The sequence below is a fragment of the Hordeum vulgare genome, chromosome 5H (assembly GCF_904849725.1).
Source record: "Hordeum vulgare subsp. vulgare chromosome 5H, MorexV3_pseudomolecules_assembly, whole genome shotgun sequence".
NCBI classification, from domain to species: domain Eukaryota; kingdom Viridiplantae; phylum Streptophyta; class Magnoliopsida; order Poales; family Poaceae; genus Hordeum; species Hordeum vulgare.
In genome coordinates, this window is record NC_058522.1 from 383481394 (window position 1) to 383501060 (window position 19667).

Consider the following 19667-nt stretch of genomic DNA (forward strand, 5'->3'; position numbering starts at 1 on the left):
TCTTCATTCTTCTCCACAAGTGTCACCATCTCCTCCTTGTAGCCATCTCGTGTAGACTTGAGTTCTTCCTCCAGCTCCTTGATCCTCGTCATTGCCTTCTGTAAAGTATCCATACTCTCATACATCTGATTCTCTTGGAGTCGAATGTGCTGGTTCAATTCCTGGATGTAAGAGGCAATGGATCTGTCCCTCCTCGTGATGACTATCTCACCCTGGTCGTCTCGGCGTCCAAAAATCTGGTAGATAGTATCTTCGAGATCCTGGTGATAAACTTCTCCAATGCGTCCCATGGCAATTTGGGCTGCCATGCTCTTTCATATGCCCCACATTGGTGCATTAAAGGAAAACTCTATGGGCTTAGTGAGTGGCATGAACGTCCTTCCTGGAACTTGAACTCGAATCTTCCAACGCTCCTCTTCTGGTAGGGTGGCGATGAAGGTCCCGGTGAAGCTTGGTAGTCCGATGTTAAGGTACTTAGTGGATTCCTTCAAGTGTCTTCCAAAAGGTGTGTCCTCATCCGGTTGAGTAAACTTGCTCCTTTTATCCACCATCCTATAGATTTGAAAGGGGAGAGGAGTCAGAAAATGAGAAGAGAGGAGCGACCTATGGTTTTAGCTTAGTGGTCGTGTCCTACAGTCAACATGTGCTCTGATACCACCTCTGTAGCGACGAGACCTCAATCAGTCCAGTCTCTATGCATCTGTGTCATCCCTGGATCGGTATGCTGACATGCACAGTACTTCGATGGGTATTATAACAGAGTAGCAATCACACACATATTACATCTAATGTCTCAAAGAGAACTTATTACAATAATATGGCCTAAGGCCATCTAAATATGATAACAACGGAAGGCTTGGAAGATAAAAGTAGGTCCATCAACTCCAACGGCATAGCTGAGTGCAAAACAACGACCTATGGCGCTTACTCGATATCTGAAAAGTCTGCAACATGAACGTTGCAGCCGAAAACGGGTTAGCACATGGAATATGCTGGCAAGGTAACACATAGAGAGTGAACAGAAATAAAAGCTATATCTACATGCATATTTGGCTGGTGGAAAGCTCTATGGTTAATAGTTTTGCATGAAGCCAAATTTCTTATTATATTAGTGGAACAAAGTTTATTTAACTACGTTGTTAGTTATTGAACAATGAGAAGGTTCCTCCAACTCACACCCAAAAATAATCATCATTAACCCGCAAATTAATTTAGAGTGTTGAGATACACATGAAAATCCAAGAACCAGATACTCAAGATGTCCATAACCGGGGACACGGCTAAACATGATTAGTTTGTACACTCTGCAGAGGTTGTGCACTTTTCCCACAAGACTCGAAATACATCCATGGTCGGAGATTCGAGACACGGTCTTTATGAAGCATTAACTCTCTACTTCTGGGTAGACCGTACCACCTATACCCTCTAGATCTGCTAGTCTACCACTTCGAGAGCTTCACACAACTTACTCAACTATGCTAGAGCCCATAATAGCTTGCGGCTGCACACGTAAGTTTCAGGTATGAATAGTCTTATGATCCCTTTGAAGCTGGGTGGCGGACCTTTGGATGATCACACGGTTCCCCCGGGATATCCTGACAGCCACTAGGGATTCCAGGGTGCCTCAAGCAATCCACCCAGATGTGTATTTAAGTATCCACCATAAGTTAACCTTTAATTAACAATACTCACATCTGTCATGAAAATCACTCACCCAAATAATCGTCTACGAGCATAGCATAGCAATAGTAGCGTAACGTAGAAGTAACTCCCAAAAGTTTGAATAGTAAACAGGTAATAGGTTCTACCTCAGTATCTACTTCCCAATACCCACATGTTAATTAGATCCAAACCATGCAATGTGTGAAGGTGGATCTAACGCAATAAAACTGGGTAATAAGGGATATGATCAAAGTGTTACTTGCCTTGCTGATGATCCACAAAACCTAGGGACTCATGGTAGCACGCTTCACAATCCGGGTATTCTATGGCAACAAACAATGGCACACATAAGAAAACAATATAGATGCACGGGTAAAATCGAATAAGATCTAACCAGAAAGGTCAAGTAAAGAACTCCGGTATGCAAAAAGAATCAAATCAAACGGATCAACGTAACTCAAACTGCGAAAGAAACGAGATTCGTTTACTAATCTGGACTAAAGTAAAATTTTCATTTATAAAAATCTTGTGCAAGTGGATTAATCGAAAAGAGATTTTTTTGACGAAAATCTGGGTGTTTGAATCACCTGATTCCGATAAACGAGCAGAAAGGTATACTAAAACGAAATTCGGATGAGGAATCGCGATCGAAATTAATTGCGGAAAAATCCTAGAAAATAAATCTGACGAACAGACAGACGAATGAACGTTCGTCATCTGAAATTAATTAACGAACAGTGTTCATTAAAACGAACGTACGGACGAACGTCCGTTAATTAAACAAACCAAAAAAAATCTGCAAAAAATGTATTTTTGAATCGGACGAGATAGAAAATTAAAAAGGAAGTCCATACGAACTCCGATTTCGATGAAACAAATTTTGCCGGACTCATCAAAATGAGCTCTACAACGTGGATATTTTTAAAAGGCCGAAATAATATTTTGAAAAAACGCGTATTTTTGTAAATCTAATAAAATAGCAAATAAAATCCAAATAAAAATTATTATTTGGCTTTAATATTTCCTCTCAAATATTTCAAAATTTTGGGAAAGTCATTTTATCCCCTCTCTTAAATTTTTATATATGAAATATTTGAAGAGAAAAATAATTAAAAACCAATGATCCTCTTTTCATTATTTGAGAAAATCCCAATATGAAAATAAATAAATTCCCAACTCTCTCCAAGGGTCCTTGAGTTGCTTAGAATTTTTTTTGGATCAGCAATTATGCAAATAAAATATGATATGCAAGATGCTCTAATGCAATAACATTCCAAGTTGGAAATTTGGGATGTTACAGTATGGAATTAACGGTAACGGTGGTAAACGTGGTAGTAGCAGTTTTTTAGTAATTGTAACAATAGCAATGGAAAATTAACTTAGCAAAGACCAATATGTGGAAAGCTCGTAGGCAATGGATAATTATGTTGGATGGCATTCATCAAGAAACAGTCATAACATGGGGTGATATAGAACTATCTCCAATTCATCAATGTAATGTAGGCATGTATTCCATATATGGTCATACGTGCTTATGGAAAAGAAGTTGCATGACATATTTTGTCCTACCCTCCCGTGGCAGCGGGGTCCTGATAACCCACAAGTATAGGGGATCAATTGTAGCCTTTGTCGATAAGTAAGAGTGTCGAACCCAACGAGGAGCTAAAGGTAGGACAAATATTCTCTCAAGTTCTATCGACCATCGATGCAACTCTACGCACACTTTACGCTCCCTTTACCTAGAAAAATTATGAAACTAGAAGTACTTTGTAGGAGTGATAGGCTAGGCTTGTAAGAAAGTAAAGAACACGTAAACAAAACTAGGGGCTGGTTAGATAAAGAAACAACTACGAGTGTCTAACGAGTGTGGAAAAGTGGTGGTAGGAGTTGCGGAATTGTCCCTAAGCAATTGACTACGTTACTAGATCGATAGCAAGTATCATGTGGGAGAGGCCTCTGCTAGCATGTCATCCCTTACTTGTAATTCTATGCACTTATTATTGGAACTATTGGCAAGCGTCCGCAACTACTAACGTTCATTAAGGTAAAACCAAACCATAGCAATAAGTTATATTGGTCCCCCTTCAATCCCATATGCATCAATTTCTATGCTAGGTTTGAAGCTTCTGTCACTCTAGCCTACCAATATATAGTCCTATCAACATACAACTAACCCTATGGTGTGATCCACACGCACGATCATATGATGGGCACCAAAGGACAGCAACATAACCACAAGCAAATTAAACCACTCATAGCAATTCATCAATCACCGATAGGACAACGATAATCTACTAAGACATCATAGGGTAGCAACACATCATTGGATAATAATATGTAGCATAAAGCACCATGTTCAAGTAGAGGGTACAGAGGGTTGCGGGAGAGTGAACCGCTGAATATAGATGGGCGAAGATGATGGAGATGTTGATGAAGATGACGGAGGTGTTGGTGTAGATCGCTGTCACACGATGATGTCCGGGGAGGCGTTCCGGCGCCGCGGGAGAGAGGGGGAGAGAGCCCCCCTCCTTCTTCTTCTTCCTTGAGCTCCTCCCTAGATGGGAGAAGGGTTTCCCCTCTGGTCCATGGTCTCCATGGCGGCGGAGGGGCGAGAGCCCCTCCGAGATTGGATCTCTCTCTGTGTGTCATTCTGTTTCTGCGCTCCCAGATTCTGCGTTTCACCGTTTCTTAAAGTTCCGGAGATCCGTAACTCCGATTGGGCTGAAATTTTAACACGATTTTCTTCTGGATATTATATTTCTTCCGCCGAAAGAAGGGATCCAACAGCCTTAAGGGGTGTCCACAGCCCCCCTACCGCGGGCCCACACCCTGGCCGCGGCGACACGGCTTGTGGGCACTCCGTGCATCGCCTCGCGTTGATTCTTCTTTCCAAAAATCATAAATATTCCAAAAAAAATCCCCGTAAGTTTTTGTTATGTTTGGACTTCATTTGGTATGGATATTCTGCGCAACAAACAGGAACTGGCACTGGGCACTGGATCAATATGTTAGTCCCAAAAATAGTATAAAAAGTTGCCAAAAGTATATGAAAGTTGTAGAATATTGGCATGAAACAATCAAAAATTATAGATACGACGAAGACGTATCAGGTCCTAATGGAAACTAGGGGATATTAAGGCCTCATTTTAATAGAGAACCAGACCAAAGCATTAGCACTTAGTGAATACATGAACTCTTCAAACTACGGTAATCATTGGAATGAATCCGAGTTATTGTCACCCTGGGGGATGCGAATCATGACTCGTAATAGGTGTCTATAACTTGCAAGATAGGATCAAGAACACATATATATTCATGAAAACATAATAAGTTCAGATCTGAAATCATGGCACTCGGGCCCTAGTGACAACCATTAAGCATAGCAAAGTCATAGCAACATCAATATCAGAACATAATGGATACTAGGGATCAAACCCTAACAAACTAACTTGATTACATGATTGATATCATCCAATCCATCACCGTCCAGCAAGCCTACGATCGAATTACTCATGAACGACGGAGAGCATCATGAAATTGGTGATGAAGGATGGTTGGTGATGACGACGGTGTTGATTTCCCCTCTCTGGAGCCCAAATCAGACTCGACATCTGCCATCCCAAGGAAGAACAGGAGGTGGCGGTGGCTCTGTATCCTAGAACGCGATGAACTATCCTCTTTGATTTTTTTCTCCCTGGATAGGAATATATAGGAGTGGAAACGTGGTCGGTGCATCCACAGGGGCCCCACAAGCCACGGGCGTGCCCTAGGGGGGCGCCCTACAGGCTTGTGGCCACGTATGTGGTGGCCCCTCTCCGGTTGATTCTTTCGCCAATATTTTTTATTAATTCCAAAAATGTTCTCTAAATTTTTAGGTCAATCCAAGAACTTTTATTTCTGCACAAAAATAACATCAAGGAAATTCTGCTAAAAACAGCGTCACTCCGGTTTAGTTCCATTCAAATCATGCAAATTATCGTCCAAAATAAGGGCAAAATAGTTTGGAAAAGTAGATACCTTGGAGACATATTGTCGGTGATGATAGGTCGACACCTATGGGGATCAACGTGATACCCTTGTGATCGTAGGGAGGGGAAAAGCAACGTCAAGAGCAGACCTAACGATCAACACCCGGCAAACCTTTTTACCCAGGTTCGGGCCGCTTACGGGTAAAACCCTACGTCCGGCTCGTCTGATCGTATTAAGCGTTCTTTCGTTACAATGATGATAACTGTCTTCTTGGCCAATCTACAGAAAGTCTAACCCCTTGTGAATGAGCTAAGGGCCATCTTTTATAGGCAAAGAGGTCACCTACAGTACTTGATCGTAGGTTCACGAGATGTTATAGTGAACCTACAGGGGCGCTTATCTATCTACCGCTGTTAGGTGCATTAAATGCACGTCTCATCCATGTCAGCTAAGTGCTGGTGAAGACATGTGTCCAGGTGCTTCGACACCTGGATGCCCCGCTGGCGCATGCGGAATGCGCTGGAAACCGGGGGGCGGTGGCACTGTGGCATGGGCCGTCGCCCTCTAGTGCCTTGCCACGTCATCCCGGCAAGGGTGCTCGCCGGGGCCTTGGTACTTCGTCTTCGGCTATCTTCCTGGCGAGGGGGGGGGCTCTCCGGGGCCTTGTGCTAGGCACGTTCATCACATCCACTAGACGGACGTGGCCTTGGGCGTCTTCTCGGCAAGCCAGGCTTGCTGGGGCCTTGGATACCTTGGGGGTGCTTCTTGTCTGGATTCTGCCGCGCCCTACCGTCAGGGGCTCTTTGCGCTCGTGCACAAGTCTGGGCACTAGAGACCCCAGTCTTTAGTGCACCGACACGTATCAACTCCACCAAGCTTAAACCCTTGATTGTCCTATAGCAATTCAGTTGATAAACTGAAAGTGATAAAGAAAACTTTTACAAACTCTCTTTGATCTTGCTGTTGTAAATATGTCAAACTTATGTTCAGATCTTCAGATAAGATTATAGCCTAACCACATTCACAATAATATTTAGGTCTCATATTTACTTATACCAATGGCATAATCAACTAGAGAGGAATAATAATAAGTCTCGGATGACAACAATTTTATCAAAACAATCATAATACAATATGATAAACTGGTATCTCGCTAGCCCTTTCTGAGACCGCAAAACATAAATGCAGAGCACCTCCGAAGAACAAGGACTGACTAGACATTGTAATTCATGGTAAAAGAGATCCGGTGATACCCATACTCAATACCAATTAATAACAAAGCATACAAATGACTGAGGTGCTCTCTAACTGGTGCCCTTTTATAAGAAGAGGATGACTCAACAGTAAAGTAAAATAGATAGGCCCTTTGCAGAGGGAAGCATTGATTTACAGAGGCCCCAGAGCTCGAGATTTTAAAACAGGGATGAAACAAAATTTTCAGTGACATGCTTTCATTGTCAACATAACAACTAAGAGTTCTCAATATCTTCCATGTTAGATACATTATAGGTGGTTCCCAAACAGAATAGTAAAGCTTTTACTCCCCTTCCACCAATCGATCACACTCCACGGTGGGCCGAATCCACGGGTACCGTCCATACAAACAACAATCCTCGAGGAGTTTTCTTTTATTAAATTTTTATTTGACTTTTGTGGATGAAACTGGACTTTCTCGTGAATGATAGTGAATCAACACATATCTTGAGAATTACCCAACTAGCATGGAAGATACTGACAGCCCCTAGTCACTACATGAGCGATTCGGGCATACAAAACAGAATATTTATTTGAAGGTTTAGAGTATGGCACATCCAAATTTACTTGGGACGGCACGTAAATACCGCATATAGGTAGGTATGGTGGACTCACATGGAACAACTTTGGGTTTATGGAAATGGATGCACAAGCAGTATTCCCACTTAGTACAAGTGGAGGCTAGCGAGAGACTGGGAAGCGACCAACTACGGAGCGACAACAGCCATAAACATGCTTTGAGGTTAACTAACATTGAATGCAAGCATGAGTAGGATATAAATCAGCATGGACATAAACATCGTAGAGGCTATGTTGGTTTTGTTTCAACAACATGCGTGAACATGTGCCAAGTCAAGCCACTCGAATCATCCGGAGGAGGATACCATTCTATCATACTACATCACAACCATTTTAATATGCATGTTGGCACTCAAGAGAAACCATTATTCACTCCTAGCTAATTAAGCATGGCATAAGTAGCTATAATCTCGAATTGTCATTGCAAACATGTTCAATTCATAACGAGCTGAATCGAGAACAATGAGCTAATCATATTTACAAAAACAAAATAGGCCGAGTTCATACATGCTTTTCTCCATCTCCGTCACTTCGTCATATATCGTCATTATTGCCTTTCACTTGCACAACTGACTGGTGTGAAAAATAATAATGAGAGTGCACGTGCATTGGACTAAGATAGAATCTGCAAGTAATAACTCAAAGGAGAAGACAAGGTAGTATTGACTCTCTGATAGATAAACGATAATGAATATGAGAGTCACTCAGCATGTCATCATGGTCTTCTCCTTAGGACCCAAAGAAAAAAAGAAAAACTATTTACACGGGAAAGCCCCCAACAAGCAAAAATAAGAACACAAAATATTTTTGGGTTTTATTTTAACATTACAACTAAACAAACTAGAAGGTAAAGCTAGAACTAGTTTTTTTCTCAAGGTTAGTGAAACACACAAGAAGAAAACAAAAAAGAAAAAATAAACTATCATGGATGGTACAACGAAAAAGTATGAACACTGAGAACTTGAATGAGTGTATGAACATGAATGTAATGTCGGTGAGAAATACAAACTCCCCCAAGCTTAGGCTTTTGGCCTAAGTTGGTCTAAGGCCATGGCTTGAAATAACCCTCTCCTGGATACTCTTGAGGATACTGAGGGTTCCATTGGTTTGCGAGCTCCCGCTGATCCGACTGAAAGACTGGAACCTGATACGGATCAAGGGATGGTGCACGCTCAGGTGCTGGGGGTTGCGAGAGGCCCCAATATTTTTAAATGTCCTCGGGCATAATAGTGTACCTGTTTGAATGGATATCGAACAAGGAAGAAGCAAGCAAAGCAATAATCTCACAAGAACCCTCACTAAATACTAAGTTATAAAGCAGCCTCTTATTACTGTATTTCTTAATAAAATCATGTGCTACCATCATATCATAATCTAGATATCTTATAGGAAGTAGCATTTCCTCTTCCTCGTCAAGCCTAATATGTATCTCAAAGTGTTTAGCGAAATGATATGCATAGATACCTTCGAATATAGGTCCCTTCAAATGGTTTAAGTTCAACCGTTGGGCCACTATAGCGCCTAGACTAAAGGTTCTATCAACAAATAAAGCATGGTGCAGAATAGTGAGGTCGGGAGCACTCAGGCTTCCACTCTCACCGCGACCAACTAAACATCTCCCTGCAAATAATGAATAATAACATAGACCAGTAAAATGTACGATGGCCGCTCTTGCCTTTGACACCCCTCTCTCTTCCCCTACACTGATTACGGAAATGAAATCATCCATGTCTCTATGACTTGGTTCACTGATGCTGCCCTAAAAAGGTATTTTGCAAACATTGCAAAAATCACAAAGTGACATTTCCTTAGGCAAAAATCACAAATTCTACCATGGGAGGATTCTTCCTAGGATAAAAGTGAAAATTTTGCACGGAAGTATTAGTAACTAGGAGATACTGGTCACACTTATTGTTGAGGAATTCGGTGATGCCTGCATTTTCTGCTAGATAGTAGAAATCTTCATAAATTCCAGTCGCCCTCAAGAATGCCTCACTTGGCCATTCACATGGTCGTACTTCCGCCGTGCAAGGAATAATGTATCTAGGCTTCTCATTTTCATTTTCTTTAAAACATAGGCTTGAAGAGCTTCTCAACAATCTCCTCATCTTTTCTTTCTCTGAAAAATAAATCTGAATTTTTTTGTGACTCGACATAAAAATGAACAAATCTCAATCAAAACTTATAGCAACTACTCCCACAAGTGCCAAGAATCTATAGCATGCATCAAAACTACTTGGGACCCTACAAATTTGACATTCAAGCTCAAGAACGAGGTTACCACAGCAGAAAAAAATTGCAACATATAAAGCACTAGAGAAAAAACTAATTGGACCATCAGAGGAGTCACATACCGATGAACAATCCCCTAAAATAGTTTTGCAAATGGAGCTTTGAGCAAGGAGATCGAAAATGGTAATAAGACGAGCTAAACAAGGGTTTTAGCAATGGTGGGATTTTTTTCTGGAGGACGAAGGAGAGGATGGGTACTGATACGTCCATTTTGCATCATGTTCACCTACTGTTATTTATGTTGTTTTATTGTATAATAATGCTTTTTGGAGTAATTCTAATGCCTTTTCTCTCATAATATGCAAGGTATACACAAAGGGGGAGAATTTTGGGAGCTGGAAATCTGGACCTGAAAAAGCTACGCCAGGCTACCTATTTTGCACAACTCCAAATGAGTTGAAAATTTACGAGCAATTTTTATGGAATATTTGAGGAATATTGGAGCAAAAAGTACCAGAGTGGGCCCACCATGTGGGCACAACCCACCTAGGCGAGCCAGGGAGCCCAAGCGAGCCCCGGTTTGTTGTGCTCACCCAGGCCCACCTCCGGTGCCCCTCTTCTGGTATATAAGTCATTTTGACCTAGAAAAAAGCAGGAGCGGACTTTCGGGACGAAGTGCCGCCGTCTCAAGGCGGAACTTGGGCAGGAGCACTTTTGCCCTCCGGCGGAGTGATTCCACTAGGGGAACTTTCCTCCTGGAGGGGGAAATCATCGTCATCATCATCACCAACAACTCTCTCATCTTAGGGAGGGCTATCTTCATCAACATCTTAAACAACACCAACTCCTCTCAAACCCTAGTTCATCTCTTGTGTTCAATCTTTGTACCGGAACTATAGATTCGTGCTTGTGGGTGACTAGTAGTGTTGATTACATCTTGTAGTTGATTACTATATGGTTTATTTGGTGGAAGATTATATGTTCAGAGTAATTATGATATTTAATACCCCTTTGATCTTGATCATGATTATCATTTGTGAGTAGTTAATTTTGTTCTTGAGGTCACGGGAGAAATCATGTTGCAAGTAATCATGAGAACTTGATATGTGTTCAATATTTTGATGATATGTATGTTGTGATTCCCTTAGTTGTGTCATGTGAACGTTGACTACATGACACTTCACCATATTTGGGCCTAACGGAATGCATTTTGGAGTAGTTATGAGATGATGGGTTGCGAGAGTGACAGAAGCTTAGACCCTAGTTTATGCGCTATTCCGTAAGGGACCGATTGGATCCAAAAGCTTAATGATATGGCTAGAATTTATTATTAATACTTTTCTCGTAGTTGCGGATGCTTGCGAGAGGGTTTATCATAAGTAGGATGTTTGTTAAATTAAGAACAATAGCTAAGCATAGGTCCACCCACATGCCAAATTATCAAAGAAGCGAACACGAATTAAGCCAACATGATGAAAGTGACTAGATCAAATTCCCTTGTACCCTCAAGAACACTTTGTTTATCATAAGAGACCATTTTCGCCAATCCTTTGCCTAAAAAGGATTGGGCTACCTTACTGCACTTTTTTACTACTTTTGTTACTTTCTCGTTACAAATTATCTTGCTATCAAACTACTCCGCTACTTACAAATTTAGCACTTCCACACATTACCTTGCTGAAAACCACTTGTCATTTCCTTCCGCTCCTCGTTGGGTTCGACACTCTTACTTATCCAAAAGGCTAAAATTGACCCCATATACTTGTGTGTCATCAAGGCTATTTTCTGGTGCCGTTGTCGAAGGGTGAAGTGCTCTTGGTAAGGAAACATTATTACTACATGCTGAAATTTATTGTCACTTGCTACTATGGAAAACAATCCTTTGAGGGGTTTGTTCGGGGTATCTTCACCTCGACCGGAACCACAATTAGTTGCCCCTCAACCTACTGCACCTACTGAAGATATTGAATATGAAATTTCTTCGCGTATGGCAGAACATCTGCTAGCTAATCCTTATGCAGAAAATGGAACCGAACATCCTGATATGCATTTGATATATGTGGATGAAATTTGTGGATTGTTTAAGCTTGCAGGTTTACCCGGAGATGAAGCTAAGAAGAAGGTTTTCCCTTTATATTTGAAGGTAAAATCATTGAAATGGTATAGGCTATGCGATGATTGGATCTTGGAACTATAGAATCGGTTGAAATTGGAATTCCATCAAAAAAATATCCTATGCATCTAGTTCATCTTGATCGGAATTATATATATAATTTTTGGGCCTCGTTAAGGAGAAAGTATTTCTCTAGCTTGGGGGAGGCTTAAGAAAATTTTATATTCATGCCCCAATCATGAGCTCTCAAGATAAATTACTATTCAGAATTTTTATGCTCGGCTTTCTCGTAATGATGAATCCATGCTCGATACTTCTTGTACTTGTTCTTTTATGAAAAAGACTATTGTTCCGATGGGATCTTTTAGAAAGAACTAAACGCAACTCTGAAGATTGAGAACTCGACAAAGGTACAGAATCAGGTATTGAACCTAAGTTTGATTGTGTTAAAACTTTTACGAATACGGATGCTTTTCAAAAGTTTAGCACTAAATATGGACTTGACTCTGAGATAGTAGCTTCCTTGTGTGAATATTTTGCTTCTCATGTTGATCTCCCTAAGGAGAAGTGGTTTAAATATCACCCACCTATTAAAGAAGAAATTAAAGAATGAGTAAGAGCTAAAGAAGGAACTATCATTTACAATGTTGATCCAGTTGTTCCCACTGCTTATATTGAAAAATCACCTTTCCCTATTAGGATGAAGGAACATACTAAAGCTTCAACTGTGTTAACAAAACTTATGTTAGAACACCCAAACCAGCTAAACAAATCAGAGTTGAACCTAGTGTTGCTATGATTAAAGATCTCTTGGTCGATAATATCGATGGGCATGTTATTTACTTTTGTGATGAAGCTTCTTGAATTGCCAAACTGGATAAAAAAAGATAAACATAGACCAGTGGTTGGCATGCATGTTGTCTCAGTTGAGATAGGAGATCACTGTTATCATGGGTTATGTGACCTAGGTGCTACTGTGAGTGCTATTCATTTTTCCTTATATGAAGAAATTAAGAATAAAATAGCACCTGCTGAAATAAAATATATAGATGTTACTATTAAACTTGCCAATAGAGATACTATATCACCAATTGGGATTCTCACAGATGTTGAAGTCTTGTGTGGGAAGATAAAATACCCTACTGATTTTCTTGTTCTTGGCTCCCCAAAAGATGACTTTTGTCCCATTATCTTTGGTAGAACTTTCTTGAACACCGTCAATGCCAAAATAGATTGTAAGAAACAAACTGTCGGTGTTAGATTTGGTGATGAATCTCATGAATTTAACTTCTCCAAGTTTAGTAGACAACTTCATAAGAAAGATTTGCCTAGTAAGGATGAAATTATTGGTCTTGCTTCTATTGATGTACCTCCTACTGATCCTTTAGAACAATATTTGCTAGACCATGAAAATGATTTGCATATGCGTGAAAGAACTGAAATAGATAGAATCTTTTTTGATCAACTACCTTTCCTTAAGCACAATTTTCCTATTGAAAATCTAGAAAGTCCCCCTCCACCTAAAAGTGATCCTATGTTTGAATTAAAACAATTGCCAGACACTTTGAAATATGCTTATCTTGATGACAAAAAGATATATCATGTTATTATTACTGCTAACCTTACAGAACATGAAGAAGAAAGGTTATTGAAAGTTCTAAGGAAGCACCCAGCTTCTATTGGATATACTCTTGATGATCTTAAGGGCATTAGTCTCACTCTATGTCAGCACAAGATTAATATGGAACCTGATGCTAAACCCGTAGTTGATCACCAACGTCGGTTAAAACCGAAGATGAAAGAAGTGGTAAAAACGGAAATATTGAAACTTCTGGAAGCAGGTAAAATCTATCCTATAGTTGATAGTAGATGTGTAAGTCTTGTTCATTGTGTCCCTAAGAAGGGAGGTATTACTTTTGTTCCTAATGATAAGAATGAACTTATTCCTGAAAGAACTGTCACAGGCTATAGAATGCTAATTGATTTTAGAAAATTAAACACAGCAACTAGAAAAGATCATTACCCTCTCCCTTTTATTCATCAAATGTTAGAAAGACTATCTAAGCACTCACATTTTTGCTTTCTTGATGGATATCCTGTTTTTTCACAAATACCTGTTTCACAACCTAATCAAGAAAAGACCATTTTTACTTGTCCTTTTGGATCTTATGCTTATAGACATACGCCTTTTGGTTTATGTAATGCATGTGCTACCTTTCAAAGATGTATGACTGCTATATTCTCTGATTTGTGTGAAAAGATTATCGAGATTTTCATGGATGACTTTTCTGTTTATGGGAAGTCTTTTGATGATTGTTTAACCAATCTTGATCGAGTTTTGGAGAGATGTGAACAAACAAATCTTGTCTTGAATTGGGAGAAGTGACACTTTATGGTAAACGAAGGTATTGTTTTGGGCCATAAAATTTTTGAAAGAGGCATTGAGGTGGACAAAGCCAAGGTTGATGCAATTGAGAAAATGACATGCCCTAAAGATATCAAAGGTATTCGTAGTTTCACTGGTCATGCTCGTTTCTATAGGAGGTTTATAAAAGACTTTTCGAAAATTCCTAGGCCTCTTACAAATCTTTTGCAAAAGGATATCCCTTTTGTGTTTGATGATGATTGTTTGGAAGACTTCGAAACACTAAAGAAAGCCTTAATTACTACACTTGTTGTTCAACCACGTGATTGAAACTTTCCTTTTGAGATTATGTGTGATGCTAGTGATTATGTTGTTGGTGATGTTCTAGGACAAAGAGTTGATAAGAAATTGAATGGTATCCATTATGCTAGTAAAACTCTCGACAGTGCTCAACGAAATTATGCTACTATTGAAAAAGAATTCTTAGCAGTATTATTTGCTTGTGATAAATTCGGATCTTACATTGTTGATTCCAAAGTTATTGTTCACATCGAACAAGCTGCCATTAAATATCTTATGGAAAAGAAATATGCTAAACCTAGACTCATTAGGTGGGTTCTTTTGTTACAAGAATTTGATTTGCATATCACTGATAGGAAAGGAGCAGAGAACCCCATAGCTGATTACTTGTCTAGGCTTGAAAATATTCTTGATGACCCACAACCTATTAATGATAGCTTTCCTGATGAACAATTAGCTACAATAAATGTTTCTAATGGTACACCTTGGTATGTTGATTATGCTAATTATATTGTTGCTAAATACATACCACCTAGCTTCACATACCAACAAAAGAAAAAATTCTTCTATGATGTAAGACATTACTTTTGGGATGACCCACATGTTTAAAAAGAAGGAGTAGATGGTATTATTAGATGTTATGTACCTGAACATGAACAGGAACAAATCCTATGGAAATGTCACTCTGAAGCTTATGGAGCTCATAAGGTATTGCAATCTGGTTTTTATTGGCCTACTGTCGTCAAGAAATGCCTATGAATTATTCAATTGTTGTTGAACGATTTGATGTTTGGGGATTTGATTTCATGGGACCTTTTCCTTCCTCTAATGGGTATACAGATATTTTGGTTGTTGTTGATTATGTTACTAAGTGGGTAGAAGCTATTCCAACTAGTAGTGCTGATCACAACACCTCTATTAAAATGTTGAAGGAAGTTATTTACCCAAGGTTTGGAGTCCCAAGAAACTTAATGACCGATGGTGGTTCACACTTTATTCATGGTGCTTTCCGTAAAGTGCTTGCTAATATGATGTTAACCATAGAATTGCATCACCTTATCATCCTCAGTCTAGTGGTCAAGTTGAACTTAGCAATAGAGAAACAAAAGTAATCTTACAAAAGACTATTAATAGGTCCCGAAAGAATTGGTCTAAGAAATTTGATGTTGCACTTTGGGCTTATAGAACAACATATAAAAATTCTATGGGTATGTCTCCTTATAAAATGGTTTATGGAAAAGCTAGTCATTTGCCTCTTGAGTTAGAACATAAAGCATATTGGGCAATCAAAGAACTCAACTATGATTTCAAACTTGCTGGTGAAAAGAGGTTATTTGATATTAGCTCATTAGATCAATGGAGAACCCAAGCTTGCGAAAAAGCAAAGTTATTTAAAGAAAAAGTTAAAAGATGGCCTCACAAAAGAATCCGTAAGTGTGAGTTCAAAGTTGGAGAATATGTTCTTTCGTAGAACTCTCGTTTCATATTCTTTGTAGGAAAACTCATCTCCAAATGGGAAGGACCCTATGTTACCGAGAAGGTATATCGATCCAAAGCTATCAAAATAAATAATGTCGAAGGTACTAACCCAAAGGTTGTCAATGGGAACGAATAAAACATTATATCTCAAGTACGCCCATTAATATTGGAAGCAATATTATCCAAACTATGACACCGAAAGAACATATAAAAAAACCTTCCGGAACACTCCATAATCGTGAAAAAAGGGAGGTACGTGATACGGTAAGTAAACGGACTCCGAAAAATCCGCAAAATTATTTTTTGTCAGTTTTGCAATATTTAAAAAATTAGGAAAATAAGAAACTTCCTGAAAAGTGACACTGGTGGGCACGATAAGCGCGCCCCGATGGGTTGTGCCCACCTCGGCTACTTTCCGGACTCCGTTTTCTTCTCTTCTGCTTGTTCCCCAAGATAAATAAATCTTTATATACCTCCCGAACCTGTTGACCTCCGTATCACGGAGAAATCTCATTTTTTCTTTTCTCGTTGTTTTCCTGACAGATCTAAAATTATGTTTTCCCAAGACTCGGAGGGTCAGAGCTACGTTGCAGATTATATCGCAAACCCCAAGGTCTATGGGGATGTGGAGCACTATGGCTGGACTTCGGAGGAAGAAGAATACTATGATCCTAAGAGGAAAGAGGGGACGATCTCAAAGGAATATGTGGTTCATTGCCCCAACCTGGGGACATGCATGTTGAATTTAAGAAATCAAGTCTCCCCAACAAATTAAAGAAACCTAAGATCCAGTTTATCCCCTTTCGTCTTTTGCAGGAAAACAAGCAAGATTTATCCAAAAGGGTGTTGGAGCTTGAGTGGGCGATCCGCGAATTGAAAGATGAGAATTCCGTCCTCAAGTGTAAGCTAAGGAAGAAAGATAAACTTTCTACTTCATAACCATCACCTCCTTCTTCATCACCAAAAGAATATTGAGTATCGGGTATGGGCACTCCCATTGGCTTTCGCCAAGCTTGGGTAGGTGCCCCGGTATCGAATCATCTCCACTATCTTTTTCCTTTACTTTTATTAGTTCGATCCATGGTTACCTTTTTCTTTAGATGAATAAAAGTTTAGTTCAATCCTTTCTTTCCAAGAGTTTTCTTAGTGATCAATCTATGCAATCGTGTGCGAGATATATAATAAAGTTTAGTTTGAGTTTTGACTTCTTTACTTTCTTGTTTTAATAAAAAGAAAGGAAATAAATGAAAAAGGTCATATGCTAATCCTATGGTAAGTGATGACATTACACAAGGAAAAGTACAAGTACAAAATTTTATTGAATACTGACAAACATAGCATTGGTTCATGATGCAACTAATGAAAGAATTAATAAGGGAAGAGAAGATTCACATGCAAATAAACTATCCTGGAAATATTTTGTGATTGTGAGCACCGATCAAAATATTATATGCCAAAATTGTTAAAGTTGTACAAGGAAGACAACGTAATGAATTATGTTTGTTCATATTCACATAGAAGTTATATTGTCATGGATCCTTCAACATGAGGTGCTTGCCCCTATCTTTGCTAGCCAAAAACTCCGCACTAAGTACAGATACTACTTGTGCATCCAAAACCCTTAAACACAAATCTTGTTTGAGAGTCCACCATACCTACCTATGGATTGAGTAAGATCCTTCAAGTAAGTTGTCATCGATGCAAAAAGGGCAATAAAAATTGCTTCTAAAAGTGTAAGATCATTTAGTGTAAGGGAAAAATGAGTGTTGTACGAACTTGTGATGGTGAAGAATAAAAGCGACAAACTGCATAATAAAGGTTGCCATCACAAGGGGAAATATAACGTGACGTTCTCTTGCACTAAGGAGTTGAGCATACAAACAAAAAGTGCATGGCAACCTCTGCTTCCCTGTGCGAAGGGCCTATCTTTTACTTTTATGTATTTACTTTCATGCAAGAGTCAAAGTTTTTCTATCTATTCCTTTTTATTTTCTTCTTTGGCAAGCATCATGTGGTGAGGAAATATCTAGGCACATATATCCAGTTGAATATGGGTAGCATGAGTTATTATTGTTGACATCACCCTTGAGGTGAATTTGTTGGGAGGCGAAACTATAAGCCCTATCTTTCTATGTGTCCGGTTGAAACGTTCTGCTCATGTCTACGCGATGAGTGTTAGAAATCATAGAAGACTAAATGATGGTTGAGTATGTGGACTGGCCTAAAGGCTCCGATATGTGACCCTTCGTGAAAGGATGATCAATTGTAGTTGCAAAGTTGACTGAGAACATAATTTGCTGGTTTCCAATAGAGTTTATGCTTTATACTTCGATGTTCTGATGAATTGTCACTTGTTCATGAGAAGCCTATGATAAAAGTTCTATGATCAAAGTTTTATGTTAAAGTTTGTTGTTGTTATAATAAGTTACATGATGCTGCTATGTCCGTGTTTTGTTTTTATCGACACCTCTCTCTCTCAGCATGTGGACATGTTTCTCGATTTTGGTTTTCGCTTGAGGACATTTTGCATCATGTTTTCCTACTGTTATTTATGTTGTTTTATTGTATAATAATGCTCTTTGGAGTAATTCTAATGCATTTTCTCTCATAATATGAAAGGCAAAGGGGGAGAATTCTGGCAGCTGGAAATCTGGACGTGAAAAAGCTACGTGAGGCTACCTATTCTGCACAACTCAAATGAGCTAAAACTTTACAAGGAATTTTTATGGAATATTCGAGGAATATTTGAGCAAATAAGTATTAGAGGGGGCCACCAGTTGGGCACAACCCACCTAGGCGAGCCAGGGAGCCGACGCATGCCCCGGTGGGTTGTGCTCATGTGACATCCTCAGCTTTTGCTACAGTAATGCATGTAATTAAGCGACAGTGATCCGGCGCTAATGATGCCACGTCACCGTTAATTATATCAATGATCTCGTGTTAGTTGAAACCGAATCAAAGTTCGAAACTTAAAAGTAAAGTCGAACGAGAAAGGTTTTATGTTGTTAAAAAAACGTCGGGGAGTTGTAAAAAATCTCTAACGAATTATAAATGTGAATCAGGCACTTTTGAAATTATTAGGTAATCCCTATATATTTAAAAGCTAAGCTTTGTGTAAAATAAATAAAGGAAAGAAAGTAATTAAACATAATAATAAAAGAATATTAAAAAAAACAGAAATCCCCCTGGCCCAACTGGGCCGAAAATGGCCCAGCCAGCCACTCCCATTCAGCCCACCCCCCCTCGCGTATAAAGCCCCGCACGGGGCTAACCCTAACCGGTGCCCGCCTCACTCCCCACTCCCTTGGCCGCCGCCACCTCCCCCCCCCCCCCCACCTACCGCTCTCCTCACGAGAGCCTGCCCTCTCGGATCCCTCCCCACCTACCAAGAGCCCCACTCCCACCTAACCCCACGCGCGAGGTCCCTCCCTCCCCACGAGAGCACCCACCTATCGAGAACCCCTTCTCTGGGTCTCCCTCCTCCTCCCAGACCGACACCCCCCTCCCCACCGAGAGGCCTAGATCTCCCCGTTGCACCACCACTCCCGTCGCCCCAGATCCCCCATCGAGCTCGCCCCTCCCCAGCGCTCCCCATCTCCCACCCGACCTCCCTCTCCTCCCATCCTCGTCTGCGTCCCCTCGCCCACCGCGCCGGCCTCACTGCCTCCCCTCGCAGAGCCTGGCACCGCCTCTCACCCCGCTCGGCCCCTACAC

The 19667-nt window shown here is 40.1% G+C and overlaps 1 pseudogene; it reads left to right on the forward strand.

Moving 5' to 3' along the window:
* The first annotated feature begins 432 nt into the window (after positions 1-432).
* Positions 433-19667, forward strand: part of LOC123396745 — a 52211-nt pseudogene continuing 32976 nt past the window's right edge.